Consider the following 17770-nt stretch of genomic DNA (forward strand, 5'->3'; position numbering starts at 1 on the left):
ACTGAGGTCCTAACTAAAGTAATAGGATTTTATTATCAATCGTTAGATCGCCCGTCTTCTGATGTACAATATTATGTAGGAACATGTAAAAAATATTTAGCTGAACTGTATGATTTTTACGCTAGTGTATATAACCCGAAACGCGATATGTCTAGGCGTGCTAGCGTTTCGGCTCGTCCCACTTTCTATAATTCAGTAATAGCTAACATAATGACTCAAGATGATAGTTTTGTAGGATCTTCTTCTTCCTCGACCACATATTTAGAACTAGATAGTTATCTTAAACACCACTTTGAAATAGACCCAAGTGTCTATAATATTTTGGAGTGGTGGAAAGAAAAATCTGTTAAATTTCCCATTTTATCGAGAATTGCAAAGGATGTCCTTGCAATTCCCGCGTCAACTATTGCGTCGGAGTCTGCTTTTAGTGCAGGTAGAAGAGTTTTGGATGAAAAGCGATCTCGTCTTGCTCCACATAGTATGCAAATATGTGTTTGCAAGAAAGATTGGGATCAAGCTGAGATTCGAACACAAGGACTAAGGAACGATGATGATCAAGACGACGATGATGATCCATGGATGATGATGGATACAACTTCATCATCGTCAGGAGGAGAGTCAGCGGAAGCATCTAATCAACCACATGATGATGACGAAGACGAATAGGATCAATCCGACAAGCGACAACGATGAATCAACACTCAACAACTATAAATAAAAGGTATGACAAAGAACTACGTGGGCTTTGATTCCTTCGGGATACGTAGGCAGCTTAGTATTCATTTGGGTACTAGGTTCAAGTCCATTTTCTCCCTCTTTTTTTATTAATCATCTTTATCGACATTATCATTGATTCGTTTCTTATTAATTTATTTTTTTCCATTCTTTTTAGTAAATATTTCAATAACGATGACAACTTGACATGCAATGAATTTCGCTAATAATCAAGTAATCATCAAAGGTACGTCCGCGATATTATAGTATTTTTTTATTATACAAAAATTTAAAGAAAAAATTAAAATGGAACCGATGGTCCGACCCGCCCGTCCCGTGAGTTGGAACCGCCGGAACCGCCTCATGAACCGCCAAGGAACCGTTTGGAACCGCCCGGAACCGGAACCGTTCGCGACAGGTTCCAAATGGAACCGGAACCGAATGGAACCGGAACGGAACCGGACCAACCCGGACCGTGGCCATGCCTATCTATAGGGTTCCAAAGTTCCACCTAACATAGATCACATACATGTTATAACTAATGAGCACATTATGCCAAAGAAATTTGATAAAATTATAGTACAATCACAACTAGAACTTGTTCATTCAAACTTAATATGTACTTCGTATATCCATTTAAAATAGCACAATATACTTCAAAAAAGTCTTATATTTGAGTTAAATGGTGCTATTTCAAAAAGACAAAAGTAATATACACTAAATTAAAAATATATTTGAATTTAACTAAATACAATTGTAGATATATACACTTACTAAAACTAAATTAAACCTATCATACATGGATGTAGATTTAAGTGACAAAGCATATGCTTTAGCACACAAGTCACACCTAGGTGACCATGTACCTAAGATGTTACCCTACCTCGCCCAACTCCATTGACTCCCTAGAAAATACTCCAGGAAATCGACAAAACGACAAATATCAACAATGTAACATCAATACAAGATAAAGTTAGGCAATTAGTATTAAACACATACTTGGCATCTAAACACTCTTCTTTATAACAAGGTCACATTGGTCTCAATTGGACGAAACGAATGGACATTAACCATTAATCTACCATTAGTAACACCGCGTAATCGAGTTGAGCAACATATTAAGAAGGCTAGAGAAGTTGGTGAAAGGATTTCAGTAGTTGTGCAACATAAACAATGAGAACAGGAGAGAAATGAAACCTAATCAGATGCAGTTGATCAACTAAAGGATATGGTAAGAAGACATCTAACTATAGCATATAGTACAATCCCATTTTCCGCCAGGTTAAATCAAGAGATTTTTTACCATCTAAATCGTCATAATAATAAATTTTTCGTCTCGAAGAAATCAAAGAGAAGAACTGGTGCACATGACCAGCTCTTCTAAAGTGCAACACTATCACCACATCAAATTTTAACAGCAACAATTGAACACAAAAAATATTAAGCAGACTACAAGTGATAAGCGTGACACCTTCTGTAAGCAAACAGAATTTGAACAGGAAAATATGTGTTAGTAAACAAGTCAAGAGTTTATCAACAACATTTTCCACCTAAATGAAGTTTGTGCGGGTCGGATGTAAAACCAAAAAGGTTATTTCCGATGGACCCTTATACCAAATAGCGTTTGCAACTACCTATAGGTAAATAGAAAAATGCTCTCAAGCTCATGTCTATCAGCAGTCCTCTATAGAAATTCAAATACTACATAAAATCTCAAATTCTCTGTTGAAACTTGAACCCACATAGCCAACAACCCCCTGAATCGGTTAGGTCCAAAACTAGATTTAGGTGTAAATCAATTTCTACCTAACTTGTTGCTTAAATACAGCAAAAATCTTCGCTAAAACAAGAGGGGTTAAATCGGCAACAAATCACGAAACTCAGAAGACAACAAAAGAGATCAGAGAAAAACGGGTGGAGTTGGGAGGTGGGGGCAACAAAACAATGGACTTCTTCAAAGTTTGATAGGGAATACAATACAGGAACATGCAATTATACATAAGAATATGTAGAAATATAAAGTGATCACAAACTGAAACATCTATAGGCCTTAGAAACATCAAGAAATGTTCAGACGTCTCACAACTGTACAACCATCTAATGTAGAGATTAACTTGACATTTAGCTTTAAGTTACAGAGGTCTAAGATAATGCTTACTTTTCTCGATGACGATTCTCTCTGAGATTGTCAAACAGTTGATAAATATCATCAGATGTAACTGGCTCTGATGCATAACTATTTGCCTACAAAAAGTTTTAAATAAGTAAACAAATATAATCATTATCTTTTATGATAAGACAATCACAAAAGAAACAACTTTATTCAAGCAGGAGGAAATTGGGCATACAAAGAAATTTTCCATCTCATTTTTCATCTCTGCAATGCCACTCATGATCTCGACTTTCTCTATTTGACCAAGGTTATTGACATGTTTAATGAGGCACCCTCCTGTTTCTGTAGCCTTTCTTCTCTTCTTCGCTTTGCCCTCTTCTCATACTCAGCAATTGAATCATATTTGTCAATTAGAAAACTAATACACTTCGGTTTGTAGAGGTCTAAACATTTTTCACATCGACACAAAGAGTCCCTCTAGTTCTTTATGGGAAATACAGCCTTGTTCCATTCCACAGTTAGCACTACTTCCCTAAGATCAAGGCCAAGCTGACAAGATGTACATACATGAGATACTATCTTGAATGCATTCATTCAGGCTCAAATGTTTTTCCGGCTTTTCTCTTGCAACCGATCCTTCTACATCAGTTATATTATCAGGCTTGATGTCACCATTGTCACATGGTTTCAAGACGTCACACCAGCACTGACACAAGATGGAGCATCTTCTAGTATTCCCTTCCCCTTTTCATCATTGGCGATCACCTCATGCTTCTTATAAGGAGCTACAAATATGTTTTGGGGATAGAAGGCCAAGAATGAACAAGCTTTTGAGCAATCAGGACACATAAGATCCTCGTACAGCGGCTCTCCATCCTCGTCCACAGGAATCTGAAAAGCAATGCCGACCATACATCAAACACAGATACATCATAATATTGATAAGTGGGAACAGAAAATCTAATTGAAATACTACAAATCAAAAATAAATAAATGATACAACAGGAGTCCTCATAGAAAACTGGTATTAATCCAACAACCCTACTCACTGCACATGTCAGTGTAGTAAAATTCTCCAACAAAACACAGATACAAACACACTCTAAAATAGCCTGAGAAAAATAGGTTTTGGTCGTATAATTATCTTTAGAATCTGATGACACATGGAAGCCTAAGTAACAGAGCAGAAACCTAATGGAGGAGTCCTGTTAAGGAACTGTGATGAAGGATACTAAAAGTAAAACAATGCATGAGTGATTGTGGTCCTGTTAAAGATACCAGCATTTTGATGATCCAAAATGCATAACATTTGGGAATTAAGCAGGCCTGCCTCCCTTCGTCTTCGAAATCGTCCTAGAACACAAAGAGTTTAAATTGCGAGGGAGATCCAGCAGGCACGTGGCCTATAAGAACTTACAGCATTAAATCATATTACTTCATAAAACAAACATATAAACACAAAAGGAACGTCATTCTTGAGTGTTTGGCAGATTCAATTTGCATTAACTAATTGGTACTTTGAAGGTGGAAAAGTTGTTAGTTTCGACACCAGGTAAGACACACAAACTAATATGGGTGAGTAATTTTCTTCAAAATTTAAAGAGAGAAACCTGGAATATTACAAAACATGCAAACAAAGCTAGTTACCTTGAATTCGTTTAAGGCTCCTAGCAACACGTGTAGTAAGCTAATCAGCTCCTCACATAGACTGGTATGCATTGAACCCTATTTTGGCATAGAGGGGTCTCTTAGGTTAGCAGTAAAAGGTTGTTAAGACTCTAGAAAAGCACTCGTAGCTAGCTTACAGTGTTTGCAGACTTTCTGCTGAAGTTATGGCACTTTTAAAGACTTTTAAGTTTATGATCAAAATGAATAATAAGGCATGTATTCAAGATTTAAAGGTGATACATGTATATACCCCATAAATGTGAATTTATTAATCTCATTTAGGACTTGCCTGGATCGGAGAAACTAAGGGGTAATCCATTAATTTTTTGGGCTAAACTGTCCGGAATAGGAAAAAATAATTAAGAGAGCACTCTTTTCACCCTATTTGAGGGTAAATATTTACCCTACTTCCCTTAAGGGAAATATTTACCTCCTTAGTCAAGAGTTAAGATTTCGGCCTTCATCATTGCTACAGCGCTCGGTGACCCACTACTACCTGAATCGTCAATTTCTTATGTGTTAAAAGTTTGGAAACATCAATTCCAATTTTCCAATCCCAATGAAAATGTACAAACATGGAATTAGTGGATTATGAACAAGAATTGCAAGCTTTGAACAAAAAGGCAATGGAAGTCATGTCCAAAGATGCACCCTATATAAAAAACAGAGCTTGAAGACGGCTAAGATAATGAAACATTCTAGAGATATAGCTTTTTAAAAAGCATAATGATTGGATTTTAGTTGAGACATTGTTCCCCTACGAAAAAATTTGGATGGGATTTGCCAACAAAAGAGAACTGAAATTCCTGAAAACTCTGCCAAACCAAGTAAAAATTACCCCATCAATTATTTTCTCCTTCAAAATATTCTCCCGTAATTTCCCCCATAATTATTCACCCCCTAATTGGTGACAAGATTCCAGGTGGGCCCTAAATTGTGATAATTTTTTTACAAATTTGAACCGAGGAGACTACTTTGGTACATTGCTATCAAGATGACAATAAAACAGCCAAATTCTTGGCGAACAAAAGCACATATTTACCATACTTCAAAATACACCTCTAACTCTAAGATCAAAAGAACATAACAGGAACTCTTTTGGCTCTTTTGATTGCAGGTTACTTATATAGTAATTCCTTTATGCTACATGAACCTAAGCAAGCAATGTGAGGATGCAATAGCATATAAGGGCTCACTTGGTTACCATGTACTGAATTGTGAGTAAATTAATATGGAAAAATAAGTACTAGAGGACATTTATAAAGGAAACTTGGTGTTTGGTGAATATTCATGAAGGTTTGGCAAATTCACCCCTGGAAATAACATTATAATACGAATGTATGGAGATTCGGCCACTCGATGATTTTATTCGATGATAGAAGGTGGTTGAAGACTTGGAGCTAAAAGAAAAGAGGAGGGAGATAATTATGATGGAGCCACCAACCATAGGAGAAAAAGGAAAGATTTACCCTGTGGGCCAGGGGAAATATTTAAACCATATATAGGGTTACTGAGTTACTCCAAAAAAAAGAACTCACTCTATCCAGGCCCCTTAGATTACATAAATTATTTCTTCCTTAAGTTTCCCCCTAGTTTCCCCAACCCAAGCAACACCTGAAAAGAAATAGAATACAAGAGTGCAAAACTGAAGCAAAATCAACAAGAATGCAATCCTCGACAAGCAACAACTCTATTAGTGACTGATTAGAACACTATCAATACCATTTCAAAAGAAGAAAAACCAAAGCAATTTTGAACCACAATTCACATAAATATATTTACATTTAAGTGTTTTCCTTAAGCCTTGAGAAAAAACTTTGAGGTTTGGATCATATTGTTATCGATGAAATACGTGCTATTTTAGTATATATCTATCGATACTCAGAGGCATCCTCCACTAGATGAAGAAATAGGATTAACAAAGTTATCTATCTAGAAGTTTAGCCAATCTATGAGATTAATTAATGGAAAAATAAGACACCAACCTTCTTAGAAGACTCAAGACCAAGATGTTCCCTAGGAAACCAATCTTCACACAGACAACATTGTACCATCTCTTCCTCCTCTTCAACAGCTGGATTAGGATAAGGACGAATGAAGGTGCAATAAGTACCTTTGAAGTTATGATTGTATATGTTCTTTGCATTTTCTATGTCCTTACTTGGTTAAAACTTAAATATGAAGTTGCCAAATTTGGAATTTCCGCAATCACACCTAAAGTTTCTCTTGGTCCATAGCTCCAAAATCTACGAAAACAACAGTATGTGACGTTGTAGTGTATGGACATGAAAGTCACACCTCTAGAGACCAGAAGGTAATTGATGTAAAAGCCAGTACAAAAGAATGATGTACCTGAAACTTAATGTTCGTCAGAGGGTTTTAGGACGGGGTTTTTTATGAGCATAACATATAAGCTCAAACAAATCTTTCAAAAATGTCTTAATATCTAGATTCTAGATAACCTTTAAAAATAAGTTCCTCTCCTTAATTCCTTCGGGACCTGAGCTCACAAAAGCAAGACAACAAATATGAATTGCACAAGCCAAAGTTCTTTAAAAATTTATTTATCCTTGATTCAGAAACCTAAGGTAAGATATCTAAAATAAATCCCAAGCATTCGCAGTTTATGCAAGGGTGACACATTAGCAACCAAGTTAAAAGCACAGTTCAAAAATCATAGAGAACAGTTCAAAAATCATAGAGAAGAAACTCAAACGAAACATCTTTTTTCTGGATTAAGACTTAGTTTAAACCTTCCAAGCCAACACAAATAAGTCTTAAAAGCGTGCTAAAAGCGCTAGACAAGCTAAAACATGGTAAATCTACTTATTTCAAATAATAATAGTTGACACAAGATGCCAAAGACGGCATCTCAATGAGAAAGGGGCACATAATTTAATTTACTATATGCAAATATTCAATGATTTTGTGAGATTGTCAAGACTAAGTAATTTACAGCTCGATACCAAATCACCCCCTTTCGTTATTTGCATTCATTTTGTTGCATGAACATATGAAGCAAATTAATTGTTCACGGCATACTTCACTTATATGTATATTAGTTTCAAAGTACATTAATTTGAGGCACTGTTCCATGGTATACATCACAATATTGATGCTTTTCAATGAAAATTTTTAGCTACGAATTACTTGGCATTTGAAAATGAATAGTCTTAGACAACTAGAACTAAACTAAGGCATTGACATAATTCCATGAATGCAAATGATAAAATAATGCAAATCAAATTGCTCCTATAATGTCATTTTGGGTGTGAAAACTAAACAAATACATTGTTTAGATCACATACACCCAAGCCAAATATGTATTTTCAAGCAACAATAACTTGGTCCATAAACCAATTAATCAACAATAAAAAGTTACAAAAACATTTGACAAGGAAGATTGCCCTATACTTTGACTCTCTCTTGATTTTTCGAGATCACAAATAAATAAATAAAAACTTGCTTTAAGACCAAATTCTGTTAGTTTTAAGTCACTCACATCGATACACCCCTTCCATGGCCTATCTTTATATAATTAACATTAACACTAGATTTTACAAACTCTAATACAAATATAAACTTGTTTCCCAAGCTCATAAGAGACCAACAAAGAATGTAACACATGTTACAATATATATGAAGTTTATTTGGTGAAACACTCCTAGTTATATTAGGAAAGCCATACCAAGATAACTTGCTTGGCTTATCCTACTTGATTTCAATTATTAACTTTGGTGACATTTTGTTTACTTGAAATAAACTACCTTGATGTTTATGCATTGCATCAATTAGGGCTATGCTTATTTCAAAGGTAAAATGCTCAATATATGATTATACATGTGAGTAAGATTTATCCAGCTAGGCCATAACCCATGTATGATATGGACGTCTTGAATTTCCAATTGGGTTTCGCTATTATATACATCAAATTTTCACCATGATAACCACATTTATATCTAAGCAAATTCCATAAGCCATGTTATTGTTTTTAACTTCGCAGACAACCCAAAATTAGTCAAACAAAACCACAAAATTTGTTAAAAACACACTTTGAAAAACTTCTTTCGTCAATGGAAAGATGATAAATTACCTCATGTCCTTCATGGCAAGACAAGCTACATGCGGTGCAAAATCCAGCATTTCCTTCCGGAGTCCATGTCAAACATGAAAATATTGCTTGCCTTTTTAGATAACCATTCGAGTAGGTACACTCATTTCCATCATCACCACCTAGAACCATTTCAGCTTCTTACAACACAAGTTAATGACATAGAATTGAGATAACTTTCATTTCCATAATATATTAAGCATATGCCATTAGATACCCATGGTGGTTTGACTATTTAATGAGTAAAAATTGGAGACATGAACGCATAAAAGTCGAGGTTTCAGAGCTAGTTTTCTATCAAAACATAAACAAGTCAAAGAAATAACTAGGAGGGGGTACCTATAATATAACTCACTCCCACAACAAGATTGTGTATTCTTAAGAACCAAAGAGGTTCACTCTATGCAGCTATGTAGGAGACAACCACCAATCAACAAAAGGAAAATAAAAGTGAGACACAACACAAAGTATATAGTGATCCAATAAAGTAGACATGTCTAGGAATAGGATGTTGTAACCATGAGAACATTAATTAAGAAGGAAAGCCTACATATTTTAACAATTACCATAAAACACTATTAGTCAAACTAAATCCTTTAGGATGAGTATTTGGCATTGTTGTGCTGATGGTAGACCATAAAACACCATATGAGTACTTGAATGCATGAACAAGGCTTTAACTTGAAAAGTCAAGGGGATTCAAATGCATGTTACTCTTAATACCAAACAACCCCTTGAAAACTTATCCCTTAAAAAGTACACACTTTAACATCATCAAAGTAAAGTATGTTATCTTTGATCATTCTCTTCCTCATTTAAACTTTTCAAACAACCAATAAAAATTTTGACATTTCATATAAATTATGTCTTGAACTCTCAACAACTAAGTTTTTGATCAAAAATTTGTCCACAGCACATCTTCAACACCCCAACAACTTAGTTTTAATTGCATCCCACACTTTTAAAAGAAAAGTAGAGAGAATTCATATCAAAACTTCAAACTTGCACATAATTCTCTAAAAGTTATGTTAATTGAAGTTTGCTATGTCTCCAACTGTCTCAACTCTCAACTCTACATTTATGTGCCTAAGTATTGGATGTTGAAACGTAATTTATGGATAAATGTAGTAGAAAAACTAAAATATTAAAAATTGGTTAAAAATATCTATGTTAGATTTGGTGAAATGATTGTACAAGTTATATGTGATTAATTATTTAGAATTTGTATATTGTCCAATTGACACATTTGAAGGAGTTCGTGTTGGGCTTACTGGATCCTTGGCGATTCAAGCGAAAAATGGGTCTTGGTGGTCCCTAGAAGTAATTCAATATTATTTGGGTTCATTACCTATTTTGTGTACACCCGAATTTCTATCATAGAACTCCTACGAAATGAACAGGTCCCATGACTAAAACCATGTGCGAGTATCCAGTTTTTCGGATACCTAAAAATGCGATCCGGGTAGGATCCGAATACCCGCTTTTATTAGAATGTTTATTTTTGTCTTTTTTCGTTCAACCTCATGTTTGTTTATCTCTATTTTTATTTAGAATATTTTTTTGATATAAAATTCAAATACTAGCTCTATAAAATATTTAACTTAATTAGTCATATAAGATTAATTACGAAAATTAAGGACGAATATTATTGTTTATTGGTTTAAGTAAGACCAATCATAAAATTCAACTACTAACTTTCTAAAAATACTTAACCCAAGGCTAGGTTAAGAGATACCATCATCATTTTATTTACGAAAAAAATTTTAAAAATAAATAAATAATAAAAAAAAAAAACCGAATACCGGATATCCGATTACCAAAATATATGACCCGGATCCGAATCCGGTATTAAAACCGGATACCCGATCCGAATTATCCGGTTTTGAAAATTGGATACCGGATATTTCGGATCGGGTTTTTAAACACCCCTATGTGCGAGTGTCCTACTCATTTGGTCATGTGAGACTGTCACGACGGATGCGTACTTAGGTAAAATGGAGCCCGAGCTTCAAAGTCCAAAAGCATTAGACATTGCAATGTAAATGGAAAATGCTAGTGAATTTTACAACAAATCTCCTCCTAAAACCTAATGCGAACATATTTAGGCAAAACATGGAATATTTGTCAACAACTTTAAGGAAATGATCCTCATATCTGGTTATCAAATTTTAAATTTTTAAATTTCACTACATATTCAACACATATCAAGCAAAACATTTCACAATCTGATTCCTCAGCAAATCAAATCAGAAAAGAAACAAATTTGAAAAATTACAAAACCCTAACAAAATCAGCAAAGTGATGGAGAAAAACTAAAGACAAAAAGAAAAAGGGGAATATACCAGTTTGTGTTCTTCAAGGTCATCCGGATACTCATTGAGTGTACAAGTTTGCCTTTCATCGTCATCTTTGAACACATCGTCCATTTTTGTTGGATATTTTTAAGAGAAATTGAGGAAAAAACTCGTGGGAAAGAAAAACAATCAAGTACTAAACTTATGACAGAGAGGTTTGGAATGTAGAATTAAGGATTGGAATAGAGAGAAGAGATGAGTGAAAAGAAGGAAGAAATAGGGGCTTGGCTAGGGCTTAATAATATATACATGAAGAACCGCAAGAACATTTCCCGCCTGATCTTTTCTTTGGTTAATCGATTTGGGGAATTTGGATATTTTTCAAATATTTTTGGTCAAGTTTAATTTTATTCAAAAGAACTAGAACTTTCGATTTAGTGAACAAAAAAATAAACTTGAAATTTGAGAGTTTACAAATTATAATGGTAAAAAAAAATTTATGAGTTTCAACCACTAAAATAAAAAAGTCTAAGTATATTTGTCGGATTTTGAAGGCTTTGATCTGAGATTTACATAAGTGATTTGGTGGCATATGTGCAACATTTCAAGATGTGCATAATATCCCATGTCAAGCAATAAAAAGCATGTCTTTTTTATTGATGGCCCAGAGAAACTGGTAAAATATTCTTATATTGTGCAATATATGTTAAAGTTCGAAGCTTAAATCTCATCGTTTTACCAACAACAAGCTCTTGTATAACAAATTCCAACATGCCGACAGGAAGAACACAATTCTAGGTTTAAAATACCACTCGATTGTCAAATGTCTTTGACATGTGATGTTGGTAAAGCAATCAAGTTTGGCAACTCCAATAGAAGAAGTTGCTCTTATTATTTATGATAAAGCTTTCATAGCTAGGAGAGAAAACATATCTATATTCATCTAATGATCTAATGCACCATTTGGTTGAAAAATTATCGTGCTCGGTGGTGATTTCCGACAAACTATACCTATTATGCCTAAGAAATTACAACAAGAAGTGATTGAGTATAGCTTAGTAAGTTCAGATTTGTGGCCTCTTTTTACGTGTTTAAGGCTAATAGAAAATGTTTGAGCTAAAGAAGACCCAAAATTTGCAAAATTTATGTTACCTTATGGAAATGGGGAATTGCAAGATGAAGAAAAATGTCTTGGTTACCTTACCACATAAGTTAGGCTTACCCTCTAACAAAATTGCCTCCGACTAGGGATAGAGATAGTTGGAGGCGCCATATCCGTGTTTTAGATTACTGATGTCTTCTTAAATTACCTTTTGGTGTTCTTGCCATCTTGCTTCTCTCGTTTCCTTTATTATTAGTTTTTTTTTGTTTTCTTTTTTGTAGTTGCTTCTACTTATTTTTTATTTATAGGCTTTGTATTTATCTTTCCCGTGTAGTTATGTCTCTTTATCATTCTCGAGCTGGGGGACTTCTTTGGCCGCGCTCTCTTTTATGGGTATGAGTTGCCGTCGTCCTTCCCTCCCCAGAAATTGCCGATAGTTTTTCTATGAGTGAGATACACTGGGTAGGATGATGATGATGATGATGATATTTCTATAAGGCAGCTTTAATAAACATTTTTCCAAGAAAGGGCTTTGCTTACACCAAGAAATGAAGATGTGGATTTAATTAATAAAAAACTAATTGGCCAATTTTATGGAGATGTTTGTAGTTATAGAAGCCTTGATTCAATCATTGACGATTCTTGTAACATCTACCCGATTAAGTTTCTTAATACACTATGTCCTCTGGGTATGAGTCCGCATAAATTAGTGTTGAAAGAAAATAGTCCAGTGATATTGTTGCGGAACCTTGATCCATCAAATGGCCTTTGCAATGGAACTAGGTTGCTTTACAAAAATTTCATGCCAAATCTTATACTATGTGAGATCTCCATTGTTTTTAAAGGTGAGAACGTGTTCATTCCTCGAATTAATTTAAGGCCTACAGGATCCGAGAGCTATCCATTCCAGTTCCAGGGAATGCAATTCCTGCTAAATTTGTGCTTCACCATGACTATTAATAAATCGCAAGGCCAAGCACTAAAAGAAGTAGGGGTTTACATTCGAGAACCATGTTTTTCTCATGGCCAGACATTCAAGAATCATGTTTTTCTCATGGCCAGCTATATGTTGCACTTTTAAAAGGCAAAAAAGCCACTGGCATCAAGGTCTTAGATGAATTGTCTTTAGAACCAAACCATGAAACACTAGTTGTAAGAAATATGGTTTCATACACTTTATTGAAAAGAGCTGGAATAATCTAGCACCTTTTGGAACAAGGAACATCTTTACTGATTTATTATTCAAATAATTAAGTATTTTAACATTGTATTTACTATATTTTGTTTTAACTTATGATGTTCCCAATTGTTAGAGTTGCTCAAGGCTAATTCACAACACCTGTACAGCTTAGTGTGAATTAGATCATTATCATTTTTGGAATGGTCAAGAAAATTGTTTCCTCTATCATGCGTTTCTTTTTACAGCTTAAATCCCCGTTTAAATGCTTGACAATCAGATTTAACTTTGTTACATGTGATTTCATCTATTCGCAGGTGTAGATGTTAGTTGTTTAATTCAATCACATGGGAATCATAAAATTCTATTTTCGAGAATACTAGACTTTAATTTTTGCTGTTTTCTGCAATTCTACTTTAAATGAGCGTTGAATCTTTGATGTGTATAAATTAGGTTCGCTAAGATTTAGGTTAATTCAAATGGGTATGTTTAAGATTTGTTATTTGGTATTTTTTTTATAGTGTATTAGAAGCTATGTGTGTTTGTTGTTCATAGTTAATTTTGTGCTAAAAAGCCATTTGAATAGTAAATTCTTGTTATTTGGCAAGAACTATGGTTGCGTTTTCATGAGACTATAAGGATTGAAGTGGTTTTTTTTCACTAATATTGTGAAGTTGTAAGAAATAAAATTGGATTTGGATCTATTTGTTGTGATGGCCTAAACTTGTGTCTTTCCTTTTCCTCCACAAAAGTAATGCTTTGACTTAATGTATGTTTGCTGCGAATAATTTTGAGGGTACAAGGTAGTTCCGATGTTGCTTTTGTTGTATGACATTTTTGTGTATTGGCATTGAGATGTGGTTTATTGAGGCTGTACATACTGAGTCAAGCGTGTGTAATGTTGCATGATGTTACACCTGATGTGTGTAGTTGTTGGAGCTGCTATCAGTAGCAAGTTTGGTTGAGGCGTGTGGGCAACCTTGGTTTGATGAGTGGGCAGCTTCACTGCTACGCAATCTTAGGCGCTCTATAACTTATTGTGTCTTTCCCTTTCCTACACAAAGGTAATGCTTTGACTTAGTGTTTGTTTTGTGAATTATTTTGAGGGTAAGGGGTAATCCCAATGTTTCTTTTGTTGTGTGACTTTCTTGTAGGATAAGGGGCAGAAAAATGTGTATATTAATATCTAAACCGTTATTAAGAATAAGGAATATACCAAGACACATGTCACACCAACTGAACCATTTACATAGACACGTAAGGAAACTTCACACCAACCCAACTAGTGTTGGGTTTGGATTGACATTTTAGAATCTTTTTGGCATACTAGTTGGTGGGGCGCGTGCTACGCACGTGCTCCCCCAAGTAATCCTATTTAACTTCAAATTTTAATTCAAATACATAATTAAGCTTTGACGTCTCGGTTAATCGAATTGAATTATTAGGGTTTAACCAAATGTACTTTGTGATATATCTACAAAAATAATATACAGTATCCTGGTAGCTTTATTTTTGACAAGTGAGTACTTAAGTATCAATAAACTATTTTTGCTTTTGCTTGAGCAAAACAAGTTGTTTTTGCATGACAGCAAACTCGACATTATTAATCTGCTCACTTTTCTAAATAACTCCTTCACTCAGACCCTCTTCTTGTAGCCTCTGCCTTAACTTTTCAGTAGAAACAACATAGACGATGGTAGCCATCAACTCACTTTTGTACATTCTAAAAAACATGTCCTTAGTAGTGAGCAATGCCTGCCCTCCACCCATGTTATTCGGTCCTCCTAAGTTTCAGCTCTTAAATGCAGCCTTTTCATCTCATTATAAATGTAAAATCTCTTTTCATCTGATCTACTTTCATGAATCGAAGAAACCTACCATTACAATTCAGTATCTATCAAAAAATCAAAAAATGGAAATCAATTGCTTCCTTCAATGATTTCCCAATCATAAGCAAAAAAAAAAAAAAAAAAAAAAAAAAAAAAATGCAACCAAGAGCCCACAAAAAAATGGTACCCATTTCAAATAAAGTAAAATGGTAACTACTTTGTATTGAAATTCTTCCCCGCATTTTGAATACTCCTATAAAACAAACTAAAAAAACCTTCAAATAAAAAAAATAGAGAAAACCTGAGAATAGTTTCACAAATAACGGGAATAGCATAAAGCACATCAAGCTTGACAGCAGACAATGAGACCACCATGTCAATGAATTTTTCGCTATGATCCTTACATGCGGCATTCTTGTTGTTTTTTAATAGTAGAGCTACAAAATGAGGGAAATTTTGTATGGGTGAGTAGAAAAGTGATCAAAGAGACCATATAGAACATAGATAACAATCAATTTATAAAATGCTTGTTTAAGATACATGCACTAAACAAACATCAAAAACTTAGAATTCAGAAATTATCAAACATAGCCTGCATACTTTCAACTCTCACCTAAATTTAATTTATGAACTAGATCATTCTTGGACAATCCAAAAATCATCGGCCATACCTTATTTAAGATACACAAACTACAGAAGCATAAAAAATTTGGAGTTTAGAAATCATCAACCATACCCTTTATACGTTCAACTCCCACCTAAATTTAAGATACACGCTCTTTATTTGAGAATGATAGTAGATGTAAATGTTAATCATCAACTGTACCGTTCATACTTTCAAAAATATAGAATAGTATATAAGATAACATGAATCAACTAAAGTAACAATAAAGACTATTATGAATAAGATCAAAGAAAAAGCATGAATCAACAAAGAGTTATATCAAAGAAGAATTCTTTATTCCTTTTTCTTCTTAGGTTCGATCAATTCTAACATAAAGAAATGCGATGAACTGAGAGAAAGAAAATTTGTTTTGAAAAACTGATCAAAAAAAGCAAGTAATGGAAAAATTAGGGAAACTATAACAAATCAAATAAAGTTAGGTCAAATCGAAAATGTGGAGAAATTGGGTGACCTAATTCAAGAATGACTTGATAATCTTCATTCAATAGATAAATTAGGAAAACAAAATCATGGAAAATTTAGAAAATCTGGTCAACGCTGAATACCAGCACACTCAATCAGTCAAACCAACAACTCTAGTCAAGCATTGTTATTTCCTCTACGGTAGCTGTTGACTAAACTAATCGATAGCCTCGCAACAACAACCTTGACACCAAACAAATCAAATTCCTAATATAGAGTTTTTGAGTTCTAATTGATATTGGGTTTAGTATTTGATTGATGGTTTCAATTTGGAGTTTTGATTCATATTCAAAGTTTAATAACAAAGTTCATTCATTTAACAAATTTTTGTCCCCTCTGTTCTCCTCCATTTTCGAGCATGTTTTGATCATGTTTTGGGTTTTATAGTAGAAATAGCAGTTGTCGAGCTTCGAGTCGTGAACATGTACACACTTGAAACACCTATTTTCGTGTTCATATGAAAAAGTTATGTCCAAAATACAACAGAATTTCTTGAAATCCGAATTGGATAATTAGTATTACTTGGGTTCATATGGGTAATCAAGTATTAAGATGGGTTTTGTAGATCAAAGTGCTATTGTGATTGATTTTGATTGAAAGTGGATGATTTGTGTATGGGAGATGGTGTGGCAATTGACATGGTGAAGTAGCACATTACATGGCAACTTATATGGCAAGAACACTATTCACTTGATAATTGTGAATAGTGTCAAAGAGTTTCTCACATTTTATAGACTAGTTGTCCCACAAGTTACACTTTTTAATTTTATAATGTTATTTTATACACTTCTATTAACAATAATACGAATGGAAATTTCGGAATTTCAATGTAATGCAAAGCTGTGAAGGATGAAAAGGTTGAAGATGTATAAGCAGTAGTAGGCTACAACATCAAAATAAGTAGGGAAACATATTGAAGGCTTTATATGTTCAGCCATAGAGCGAGGTAAGTTGTTCAGGAAACCAACTAATTCAAATCTAAATGTAAATGCTTTAATACTATTGTAAACCAGCTGCTTGTTCAATTTAAAAATATTGAAATATTATATCTTTAAACAAGAAATAGTCATTTGTTGAAGCTAAGGGTTGGAAAAATATCATAATTGAGCATATTTAAGTACAAAATTGGTTGGAAATATACCATCATTGAGCATATTTATAGAAAGCCACTATCAAATCTTTTACATTTTATGGTTCAAATCATTTTTTTGATTTATCATTACTGTGTACTTTTATTATAAGTCACCAACAAATCCGCTTTGAGTTGTTCAAGTGCACCACAAATAATGGAATGAATGTTAGACAAGAAGGAGCAATTGTTAATAAAATTGTTGGTACAACACAAATAAAACCAAAGTCCTGGATTAAATCCAATCAAATCAATAATTAAAATAATTACAATCATTTGAGTATTCACTGTTTTTGAATATTTCGAATGCTCTCAAATCCAAGGCATAAAATCGATACAAGATATATTATAATTGAGCTATTATTATAAGTTGCCAACAATGATATAAACCATGGTCTTGTCTTCAAAGTGGTTCAACACAAATAAAATCAAAATCTCCTACATGAAAATAACCATGAGCATTTTTCTAATTTGATTAAACACAAC

The 17770-nt window shown here is 33.9% G+C and overlaps 1 pseudogene; it reads right to left on the minus strand.

The window, feature by feature from the left end:
- Positions 1 to 807: 807 nt before the first annotated feature.
- On the minus strand, positions 808 to 11223 carry LOC130809183 (uncharacterized; annotated as a pseudogene).
- Positions 11224 to 17770: the final 6547 nt, after the last annotated feature.

Source organism: Amaranthus tricolor, chromosome 1 (genome assembly GCF_026212465.1).
Source record: "Amaranthus tricolor cultivar Red isolate AtriRed21 chromosome 1, ASM2621246v1, whole genome shotgun sequence".
NCBI classification, from domain to species: Eukaryota; Viridiplantae; Streptophyta; class Magnoliopsida; order Caryophyllales; family Amaranthaceae; genus Amaranthus; species Amaranthus tricolor.